The sequence below is a fragment of the Neolamprologus brichardi genome, chromosome 22, assembly GCF_056152115.1.
Source record: "Neolamprologus brichardi isolate AB-2024 chromosome 22, ASM5615211v1, whole genome shotgun sequence".
NCBI classification, from domain to species: Eukaryota; Metazoa; Chordata; class Actinopteri; order Cichliformes; family Cichlidae; genus Neolamprologus; species Neolamprologus brichardi.
In genome coordinates this window covers 12,789,810-12,801,849 of record NC_142124.1, presented here as the reverse complement: position 1 = coordinate 12,801,849, position 12,040 = coordinate 12,789,810, and the positions used below count along the sequence as shown (strand labels likewise).

The following is a 12,040-nucleotide window of genomic DNA, read 5'->3' as shown; positions in this document are numbered from 1 at the left end:
TCACTTCAAGGCACTTTATATTGTAAAGTAAAGACCTTTTTGCTACCAAAGTCGTGATCTTTAGCTTAATCGTCTTGCTGAAGTCTTAGTTGGCCGAACACTGATTCCTCTTTTCTTAGGAGCCTGAGGGACTCTGGGAGCCCGGGAGCTGCAGTGTACACAGTGCATTTTTTAAAAGCTTAGCTTAAAGGTGTGTTCCACTAATAAAGTCCAAATAAAAGACTGTACAGTGGTAGAGTAACAGCTGAAGATAGTTGTACGACCCATATATGTTGAAAGGGACATAGCACTGCAGTCAGTGCAGAAAAGTCTAGGAAAGAGCGTTACTGTAGGATTGATGCGTAAGCATTAAACAAGCAGTATTTCATAACATGTACTATACTGTGTTAATACTTAAAGAAGTTAATTGTTCAGTGCAAAACTAGATTATAAATATGATTAAAAATATAAACATACTTTCTTGAAGTGCAGACACACTTCAACTAGACAGGGTAATCCATCCATTATCCCAACCACTTATCCGATCCAGACTGAGGTGGATACAAGAGATCTGGAGCCTATCCAGTGGTTCATAGGGGCAGAAGTCAGGGTACAGATTTCATTGCTGGATTAATTGAACAGGGAACAAAAAGAGCCACAATATCTCAAAGATACCGCACCAGCTGCAGTTTCCAATAAGGACAGAAGGCCAAATAAGATTGTGCTCTCTGCCAGCGAGAAAAGTTTTTGTCACTAATCAAATTCCATTTTATTTCTAAATTTAGCTGCGGGAAGCAAAAATAGACTCACTTAGAAGTGCTGAAGTCTCAAGATTTATACCCGTTAGTGTCAAAGACAGCTGCTTCAGTGTTTTTGTAAGCTTTTGTCTTTCTTTTCCCCCAGATTTCTGTTTGTGTTTTAGTGTAGCGCCAAACAGATCAGAGAACTTCAAGATAGCTAGCGGTGCACAAAGTCTGGAGTCTTGGAGCCCAGACCAGACTTAAACTGAAGTGGACTGTTGGAGCCTCTGAGTGCTGTCATGAATCATGTCTCAGCGTCATTATCTTTATTGTTTTCTCTTGCTGCCATCGAGCTGTAACCCTTAGTTCAGCCTCAGCATCAAACTGATATTTGACAGTCTGTTTTTTTGGGTGGGGCTTTGTCTGTTCTTCTTTCTGTCTTAATTACCACAACCTGTACATACAGCTGAGACATTTACAACAACTGATGAAACAAATCACTTTAACAAAGCTCTAATTTGGTAACTTAAACAGATCAACAGACTGATAACCATGATGGCAAGTCTTAAAATACACTGGGTCTGAAGGGATTGTGGCAAGGATAAGTTGCTCCTCGTGTGGGAACTAAAGCAGCCTGTAACTAATTAATTATGCATTTCCAGCACAAAAATGAAGGACTGGCACTGTGGCCTTTTGCTGTGTGGTGAGCCTCAATTCCTTGGTCTGCTAGGAGTCTCATAATAAAAAGAAATGAATAAATTAAAACAACAACAACAACAACATGAGGCTTACTGTGATGGTAGTGGTCCATCCACAGCTATGCAGACCTCTTCATGTTCAATGCCACAATGACTCTGTTGTTTCGGGTACTTAAGAGGTGGTCTGCTGCTGGCGGGCGACTGAGCTCAGGAGCTTCCTGTTCATGGTACAATGGAGCGAGCATTCTTCCCTCAGAGCCCGGCCTCACACATTCACTCACAAAATGGAAGGCCATACACCACAACAATAATAATCCACTGCTATCAAGTCTTCAAAACGTCCAAAAACATCATGTGTGGAATGTAACTAGCGTTGAGTCTTGTATTAGTAATCTTACACCACTTTCACAGATGCCTCAAGACCAGTCGGCCACACCAGTTGGTTAGTGGCTGCTGGAGGTTCCTGCAATTTTCAAAATGTGCCTTACTGCTGAAACTAATACATGGTAAACGTTCTCCAGATCCAGTTTGGATGAGACTTTGTCACGTTTCACTACCACTTAGTGGTTAGTTAGTGAGTGTTTGCTGGTCACCAAAGTAATTACAAGGAGGTTTTCTTTAGTGCAGAGCCCAGTGCCAGTCAGCAACCTCCAGCAAACGCTTGCCAACCAGCTTGGAAATGCATATATTTCTCTAGCAGTGAGAGGCTGCATGACTCAGGCCTCGCAGTTGATTTTACAGCAACTGCTAGTACCCAACAATCTCACAACCAAAAAGGGGATATTTATTATATGTATATATATATATATATATATATATATATATATATATATATATATATATTATGTAAGCAGCAACTGATTCTATTAAAGGAATTTATGTCTAACTCCATGGGATAAGCCCTTTTTTGTTTTTTACTGTGGTTTTAGATTTTGAATCAAAAATACTGGCAATGGTACAGATTAGTACAGTATTGCAATATCCCTGATAACCAGTAGCTATTTAGGCTTTTGTTGCCATTAGCCTGCCATAAAGTGGAAACATGTAATAACTTTAGTTACCTTTGAAGATACAGAAAGCATGACAGCATCAGCATTCACATCATAAAAAGAACAGAAATAGCCTCCTGAATTCAAAAAAGCAGGAGAAAATGGTGTTATTGCTATCACTCTTATGTGTGATCAGAAGGTTGTTCTAAATGTGAGCTTGTCTGTGAGGAATCTTTAACAATGCCGGAGCAATTGTTAGAGGGAAGAACCATAATCCCTGGCATTTATTTATAAAGTGGTATGCAACAGGATTGCTGATATGGGACAATTGCACGTGTTTTCCTCAAATTTATGGCCATTCAGCTTGCAATGTGGTGCTAAATTAGACTCTCGAGAAGCCTTATGAATAGATACAGCAGTAGATAGATGCAGAGTGGCAAAAAAGACCAAAATGCGCAGCTGTGAGAAAGATTCTTTCTTTGCTTATAGAGCCTCACTAAAGCAAGACACTGAAAATATATAAATGCGCTGTGACGCTTTTCTTTGGCGACCTACCGTAAAGTGGAAAACATAATAACTTCAGTTACCTTTGAAGATACAGAAGGCATGATAGCATCACTGTTGAGTTTGTTTTAACCCAGATGGCCTGTGTTTATCTATACTGGCTGTGATCCCTTAGCGTGTCCAAGTGTTGCATGCATTAAACTCTTCCAGCAGGCTGGCAAGAACACAGCAGGCCAGACTCACCGAGGCATGCAGTCAGGCAAGGGGGAAACATTACACCATTACACTCACCTGTTCCACAGCCATGGTGACTTATCTCATGAATAAATCACACTACCAAGGTTCGGACTACTCAGACAGTGCACCTCTTCTCCTTTGGCAGACGTCTGCATCCCTATTCATCTTCCTCTCTCTCTCTCTTTTTTTTTGCCTTCTTCTTTTTTCTGCTTCCTGTCTCTCTTCCTCCCACTCTACCATCTTATTTCTTATATCTCTCAGTTCTAGCGGGCTGCCTGACTCCGCTCACTTTATTTATCATGCAGTTGTGACATTTTTGGATAAAGCCTCACGCCCACACTGATTGAACTCTGCTTGTGCGAGCTGGGAAGCACAGATCATGCGGTTTCCAGTAAGTCATGGGATCGACAGCCCAGGATGGTTTGCCCAGAGCATACTGCTTCTTTCCCTTTAAATCACTCAAAATCACTGAAAGGTCCCTAACGCATACAGTTATGATTATAGCAAACTAACAGAAACACTGAAAGTACGCATTTTTGAAAATAAAAGCTGGAGGGGAGGTTACATTTGAGGCTCCTTTTTGATATGAATACCTCACTTCTCTTCATACATTTTTCTTTGTATGACATCCCCAGATGCAGTGAGGCAAAAATGCAAGCGGTGATTCCACGGATTTTACAATGCAGCATTGTTCTCACATTGACCCGAAGTAAAACAATCCCCGGCATAGCTTCGCTGTCTGCCGCTGATGGCAGCTTTGCAGTATGTGCGCTTAGGCCCGAGGAGGCGGGAGAATACAGGGGTTTTTTGTGTTGAGTAATGCTGATATTTCTTCAAGGGGGATAGTTGCTTAACACACTGTGCAGAATCTGGCACGGCATCTTCTTTGGCCTACTAAACTCTGCTCAACACTATGTAAAAACTCCCTGATGGCTCTTAGACGGGGAGGAGAAGAAGGGTGGGGAGGAAGGAGGAAAAAAGGGAGAGAGGGGAGCTGGAAGGAGAAATGGAGGACGAGCAGCCAGATGAGGATTGGGATGGATTTAGAGATAGATGAGAGCTGACTGAACGGATTGTAGAAGGTGAAGAGAGGATGGATCGAGGACTAGGTGGGATGAATTCAGTTATGGAAGGTTAGAAAGAAGGAACGGGAGGGGGGAACATGATCCACAGAATGGGAGTTTAGCAGCGTAGACAGTTTAAGGCTTGGTGTACGGATAAAACAAGCTCTTTAGGCTTTGAGGAATCTTTTATCCTATGTCAAAGCAGAGGTCTTGGACTGAAAAGGTGCAGCGAAATGTGTTAACAAAGTGCACTACTTTAGAAAAAGATGATGATTCAGTGGATTAAACAAATACCATCTTCAAAGGATAAACTTGCTTAATGTTGCAACAAATTTGAACTCAATTTGCTTGGGAATTTTCCTATTGATTTATTTCATGTAATTGACTGTCTGAAAGTCTGTCAGTGACTGATATGTGTGTTGATGAGGAACATTAAACAGCCGATAGAACGTTAAATAGAATAATGGCTCATTATTTTTAATGCTCTAATCTGGACTCTAGTAAGCACTCTCCACTTAGTTCCTCTTTGGGTACCTATGTATTTGCGACCTTTCCTCACTTGTTCATGAAAGCCTTAAACTTCATTTTGGTCTCTAAATGTTGGACTGTTATTTTAAAATTAAAGTCCTATATACCAGAAACACGAAAAGAAAGAAAATGAATCCTGAATAAGTAACTGATTACTGGAAAACATGCCATCAGTGTTCTGTTTTTTTTTCTTGGCTGTATAATGTGAAATAGCATGGCATTTGTTCAGTGCTCTGGAGATGTTGATTGTGTCAGCACACTGTATCGAACAATAAAATGTGAACGCCTGCACATGCATAGTAGCCTGCAAGGAGGGAAGAAAAAAAAAGGGTATTTGTATCTCAGTTTGGGGCAGCTTTTTAAAGAGTTTATCAGGTTTGACAAGCAATTCTATTCATGTCCGTAATAACTTATCATGCATTGACATTTATGTGCTACATAAAAATGTATAAATTAGTTATGTGTTACGAATGTGCTTATGATTTATTGAGGATTTGACCTTCAGAGAAAGCGTCGTTCAGATTTTCAGATTTTCACTGTAAACTGTTCTAATGTTTCCTTGTTGATTTTCAGGCTTGCAACAATGCATTGATTGGGTTTTTTTGTGCTCCGTTTTTGTTTTGTTTTTTCTTAACATTCTTGTTGGTTTGATTGCCTGCTGTGGCGTGACCTTTTCTCAAACTCATCCAGAAGTTCACATCCATAAAAAACTCATTTATAGCTCGCCTCACAATTAGAAAGTGGCACCATTTCAAAGCCATTTTAGCTTCCACTAATGCTTCTTTCGGTTGTTATATCGACAAATAACGGGATGCTTGAGTTACTTTGTGCCACATTTAAATAATGTCAGTATATTTGCACAATAATCAAAGAGAATATGGTCCCAACGTTTATTACAAATCTGTTTTGTCTATTTAGAAGTGTTAATACATCAGCATCGCCACTTTCCTCCCGCTGCGTTTTAGACACCTGATTTTCCTGGCTTGGAGAAAGAAGTAAAACAGTCTGTCTGGGTAGGATCCCTGTGCAAAATCCCTGGTTGTGTTTTTCAGATTTATGTCATAAAATAACCCTATAAACTACCACAAACCAACCATTCACCATTCCCTGCTGTAGCTGATTTGTTATGGCTGTCTCAAGCCTTCCTGCCACAACAGCGGCTGGTATTTAGTGCCAGTATTTAGTCTGGCAATTTTCAGAAACGCTTCAGTGAGTATATTCCTTGGGGGCCAAAAGTGACATTCCAGACCTGGTGCAAACACTTTGCATGTGAAAGAAACTGAATATTCAAAAGGATGAGGATATGCATTCTCTCCCCCGTTTCTATACCAACTTGTGTAGTTCTTATCTTTTTTATTTGTCTTTGCACGATTGTTTTCATATATGTAATCAGTGGGCACAGTGCTTCCTCACTTTGAGTGTCCTTATTGGCTTATTTCTGCAGAAGGAAACCTTGGAAATCTCAGGAATCTAGCACATTATTCTTCAAATTAGGCAAACTGTGCTCCGAAATCTTCATATTTTCTTATTACGTATTTAATTATATAACTGCCAGGTTACATATGCTGCTAGCACTGCAGTATGTGCTTTCACAAGTCTTTTTACAAAAACATTGTCTCCTGTTTCTAAAAGCAAAGTTAACATCGCTCAGTTATGCAAACATTACATAGTACCTGAAACATATGGCTGTGGGCCCATAGTCAAACACACACACTGAGCTGAGGTCAGTCTCAGGCAGTAACTCATTGGTTAAGCTGCTGGGAACCTTTGTTAGTCGTTTCCTCTTGTGCACCGAGCATGGCCTTATTTATGAATGTGAACACAGTTAACCTTTTGCATACGGAGACCTACATTTTGTCTGGAGAACAGCATGACAAATAGTCGAGCGTCTTCTCTATCGATCTGCTCTTTCTCTCTGGCATTCTCCCTGCCGTGACGATAACTCTCACCAACTGCTCAGCTATAGATAGAAGTAGATACTCATCTATCTGGAGTCATTTATTACGGTAATTCATTAATAAATGGCAATCCGTCAACAAAATAGTCTTTCGATTGCTGGAATCGGAACGACTGTAACATACAGGCTTAGGAGGTATTTTTGAGGGAAAGCGAAAAGATATTGTGGATCCTTTACGCAAACTTTGAGGACATTTTAGGGCTGGACTCTATTGCTAGACATTTGTGTCAGTAAAAAAACAGCAGCGATGCTCCCTCTTCCCTCTCTGCATAGTCCACAATCTTGTTTGTGCTTATACTTCCTGTGAAAAACACAGCTGACTCCTGAAGAATGTGCCCAATTAGAGATGGAGAGTGAACTTGAGGGGGTGGGGGGGATCCTCAGACATTGTGGCTGCTCATTTTTTTATTCAGTTATTTATTTTCATCTGATATAACTTTTTGTACAAAGGAATTGAGCTTTAAAATTAGGGTCCTCTGGGTCAAAAAACAGCACAATATTCAGACATAAATTTTGCTCATTGTTGGAAAACACACGGTAAAGTCATGGAACATGACTCTTTACTGGTTCTCATTTTTCATCATAATAACAAATGAAATACACCCTTAAGTAACTGTTATAACAGAGGTGCCAAACGTTTTCCTTTAAGTCTGACATCATTTGAAGATGTCATTTTGGGCTTAGAGCATTCTCATTTTGTCCTCCTCGTGGTTATGGATGCCTGTGTCTTCCTACTCCCTGTCTCCAACCATCCTGTAGTCTCCACTCCCACACTGGCTAGCTTGCAAACAGACCCAGCTGGCCATAATGATGACAAATCAGCCCAAATATTTATGTCCATTGAGTTTCACTTTGGCTCTGCCCACGGCTCGTTTTCTGCTTTCTTTTACGGATCCCTCTGCGGCGGTCACAGCACTTGCAGCCAAACCATCATAATCACGCTCCACAAACACACTTTAGCCCCAGTTATGTCACCTAAACACCAGCTGACTGTTAATGTCCACAGAGGACCAAGTTTATGGTTGCCGGAGGAGTGGTATAAACATCGAAGCTTAAGCTGTCCTTGTGTAGATTTTTGTGTGGGCTTTGTGACCAACCTGTTCTCTGAAAGTGATGTGCATTGTATCTTTTATGTGGAAAAGCGTGTTTGCCTCGAACTAAACAACAATCTAAGGTGATGGAGGACCTCACTGAGATGGCTGGAAGCCTTGTGTAACTCGCAGGAAGCGGATATGTAAATAGTTTGAACAGATGAGGCTGTTTTGACTGGGATGTTGAAATCAGAGCATTAAAAATGCGTCAAATGCATGACACAGCATTAAAATTTCAATCCGAGAGAAAGGGAAAAAGACATTTTTTGTATTTTAAATACATCATCTCGGCTGTTTTATTCATTAAAATATTTTTGTAAGACTTTTTGAAGTGTCAGAGGTGCAGACATAATGCTGCTTTGTTTTAGGCGTATTTTTCATATTATGTGTGCTGCTGTTGCCATCTTTGCCGTGAATATAGTACATGTATTGCAAATTCTGATAAAGCTTAAAAGGCAAATTACTTATGTGATGTTCAACCATCAGCAAGAGTCAAAGCAGAAAGTGATTGGGAGCTTTTAATAAGCAAACTTTCAATTTCTTACACCTGAATTGCTTCATCTTTCCCATATTTATTTGTAGTCCCCTACGCTCTAAAAAAAAAAAAGTGTAAACACCTGATTTCGAAGTTATCAGCCCATTGAATGCCCGTTATCTGTCCCGTTATCACTCCCATACATATTGATATAGGTGCCTTCGTTAGCAAGCTCAGTGGGTCGTTATCATTCTCTCTAATCAGTGATAAACACAGAGCGGCACAGATTAAGTAGACATCTAGTGGAGGTGTTCAAAAAAAAGTAAAATGTTAAACAAGTTTGCAAACATAGCTTATGACGTCTGCTTTATCTGTGGGGAACCCCACAGTGACAGAGCCGATAACGACCTCCTCGTGGGTGGAGGAGGCCACCTTCTGGTGATATGTATTGGACTGATAACACCTGATAACGGCCATTCAATAAGCTAATGACATCAGACCTTAAAGAAATGTTCTTTTAAGTCTCGCAGCAATTCCAATTCCAGCCGTGATCTATCTCTGAGTGCCGGCTTTACAATCTGTAACGACAGCCGCGGTTTTGTTTACAATCGAGCCTTAATATTAAACACTCTGACTCGCATCTTTTAGTATGCAGTATATATTCCTTTTTGGCCTGCAGTATACCTCACAGTATTTTTCTTTTTATTCCACTTGCAGCTAAACAGATGAGTCAGGGTTTTAAAACGGCGATGCATAAAGCATCCCTTGTTTACCTCTGTCGCTTTTGTCCCCTCTGTCAGATAACATACATGCATCCTATCTCTCACCCCTGTGGAAGATACGGGCCTGTATTTTAACCCCGGGGCTCTGTATCTAGATACATGCTTCCTGACACAACGCAACGCCGCTCGCTTATCTGGCCCAAAGTCAGAGCGAGAAAACAGAGTCAAAGAAACAAAAGGAGAGCAGAGAAGGAATAAGAAGGTGAGAGAGATAAAAGGATAGAAACGGGAAGAGAGAACAAGGCCCATCTTCTGCTTGAAGGATGCTGTAGATGAGCCTATCAGCATATTTAAAATTAGCCCACTGCATCCTTGTCCACAGCAGTGTCGGCTTACCAGCATCCAAGTCTTTTCTCTCACTCCCTCTACTTTTTTTTCTTCCTGAGGATGAGGCACACAGTTTAGTAGTGCCTAGAGAGAATCAGACATTCAGAATTACCCCTCTACTTTAATCTGTCTTTTTCTAATTTGTTCTTTACATATACTTCCTTCCCCTTTTTCCTTGCCCTCTGGTTTTACACTTCTCTTTGCCTTTGGCTCCAACTCATTTGTACCTGTAACTATATCTCTCCTCCACTTCTTCTTTCTCTCATCAGCTCTCTTTCCTCACTTGCTCTCTCCATGCCCCTGCATACAGAGCGCTCTCAGTCTTCCCTTATAGGATAGATTTTGCTATAGAATCAGCAGCATTGCATTCCCAGGTGATTCGGGAATGATTTGCTATTCACTCCTCTGGCTATGGGTTTACCTAGACAGGCACAGACAAAGAGAGAGAGCGCGAAGCACAGAAACGAGAGGAGGACAGGCAATAGCTCTTTTCCCGTCAGTCTTACAGTGTGTGTCGTGCGTGCCCCCCAACCCCACCTCCTCTTCTTTCAGCATTGAGATGCAGCTGCAGTTCTCAAAACACATGTTTAAGGGCTAAAGGTTTGGAAGCAGCTATCCAGGATGGATGGGGGATTTGTGTTCCACCCGTGCTTAGAGGCTGCTGTGAATGCAGCCGACCGCCGAGCTAGCTGTTAGTTCTGGCAGTTTGGAAGGGATGCCTCTGGGACTATGCTTGTCTTTAAGAGTCTTTGCAGAGACTTTGCCAGCATGAATTAATGAAAAATGAGCCGAGAGGCTTTTTTCTTCAATTTAAGGAGACTGCTTGTCATTTTTTGTGGCAGCTTTTTTTCTCTCTCTCTCTTTTCAGTTTCTGTGTGTGTGTGTGTGTGTGTGTGTGTGTGTGTGTGTGTGTTTTACTCGAGTGACTTTTTGAACACAAGCAAATACAGAAACCCAAAGAATATCAAATAGACAATAACACAGGAACATGAGCATGTGCGCACCCTTTGGATGGTGACGACTGATTCCCAGTAGTGGTGTCTTGGCCATGGGGGGCTTTGGGCCGGGTTAGGCTGGTTTACTGATTTTGACAGCGTGGCCTCGTCTGGCCTAGTGCCAGTGTTGAGCTAGCTCTCGCTGGCTGCTCTGGCCTCCTATAAATCAAGGCCAATTACCACGCTAGTGTGCAGCCTCCTCTCCTCCAGTCACAGCCCTGCCCTGCGGAGTGCAGGGAGGAAGGGAGAAAGACAGGGATGGCATAAGCCTGCTTTTATTCCAATTACAGCTGTGGCTGCCCTCTGCTCTGTTCTCTATGTGTAGTCACAAAGAAGGTTTTCACACTTTTTTGATAGAAGTAAGAAGCCACTTTATCTGAACATGTAATCACCTCTAAAATCGGGACCGCCAGCATTCCAGGTGCTATCTAAAAAGGTAGCTTGTCATAGACTTTACATCACAATTAAAAAAAAGTAAATGTTCTTTTTTAATCCTTATTCTTTAAATCTGAAGTCCATGTTTAATTTAACCTTGTACTTTATAAAGTTATTGTCTTAATTCCCTCCACTGAAAACCATTTATCTTCATTTTTTTTTATTTTAGAAATTAAGTGAAAGATTAAGTGTTCCCTTATGGGTTGGTAAATTCACAAAGTGCTAAAGTTTTATAAAATATTTTAAAAAGTTGAGTCAGAATTTAAGCATTGTGTAAGTGCACGGGTTTTCACCGTCTCTCACAGTGGGACGATTTTGTTAAACACTACACAAACATGCATGTGTCGCAATGACCAAAGCAGGTTTAAGCCTTTTATAAGTCTAGCAGTGGTTTAAAAAAAAAAAAAAAAAAAAGCATATAGCTGTGGTTTAGGGGAAAAAATGCATTGTCCTTGTGTGGGTGTGTGAATATACATCACAACGCCATGCGCCTTCAGCCTATGTAACGTAGGCTAGATTTATCATCCTCACTTAATACACTCATAAACATTCGCTGGCGTGTCACAGAGGCTGTGAACCCCCCTTCACGACTGGCTCGGTAAATTGGGCCTGTGTAAACCATTTTGCCTGTCTAAAATACAGTGCAGCAAATTGAAATCCCAAGTAAGCCTCTGTAGCGGCATGTCACAGCTGGGTAGGGAGGAGGCAGAACGGAGGTTTTTCTCATTTACCACCTGGAGGTTTTTGAAGTGTCATAACCAGCGGTTTTCTCACACCCTTCTATTTCACTCTAATTCTTTCTACCTTGCTTTATTTTTTATTTTTCCCATCCTTTTTTTTTTTCCCCGTGAGTCTTCTGTTCCCTCCCCTTTTTGGTAAATTACTCTTTGCCAAGTGCTATACTCAGTCCTCATCATTCTGACACATGAGGCTAGTATTTAATATATTTGAGAAGCCTGATCTGGCAGGCTGACAGACCAAGGGTAAACAGGAGTCATGAAACTGTCCGGCAAGAAAAACAAGCCTGGATATTAACCTCTAGTGCAGCGACCAGCAGAAGCCAAGAGGGAAATGGATATAAAACAAAGAGTTTGAAACATTTTGGTGCTCTGTGTGTGTGTGGGTGTTTGTGCTGCAGAGAAAACCAGTTGTGTCCAGGATTGTCTTGGATCCATTGCATTTAAAAGTTCACATACTGCCCCAAGATTAAACAGAAATCTTACTTAAATTACATATATG

At 41.1% G+C, this 12,040-nt stretch overlaps 1 protein-coding gene across 2 annotated transcripts in view; it reads left to right on the top strand.

Moving 5' to 3' along the window:
* LOC102779055 (RNA binding motif, single stranded interacting protein) overlaps window positions 1-12,040 on the top strand; it is a 299,444-nt gene that overhangs the window by 116,553 nt on the left and 170,851 nt on the right. The window lies entirely within an intron of this gene.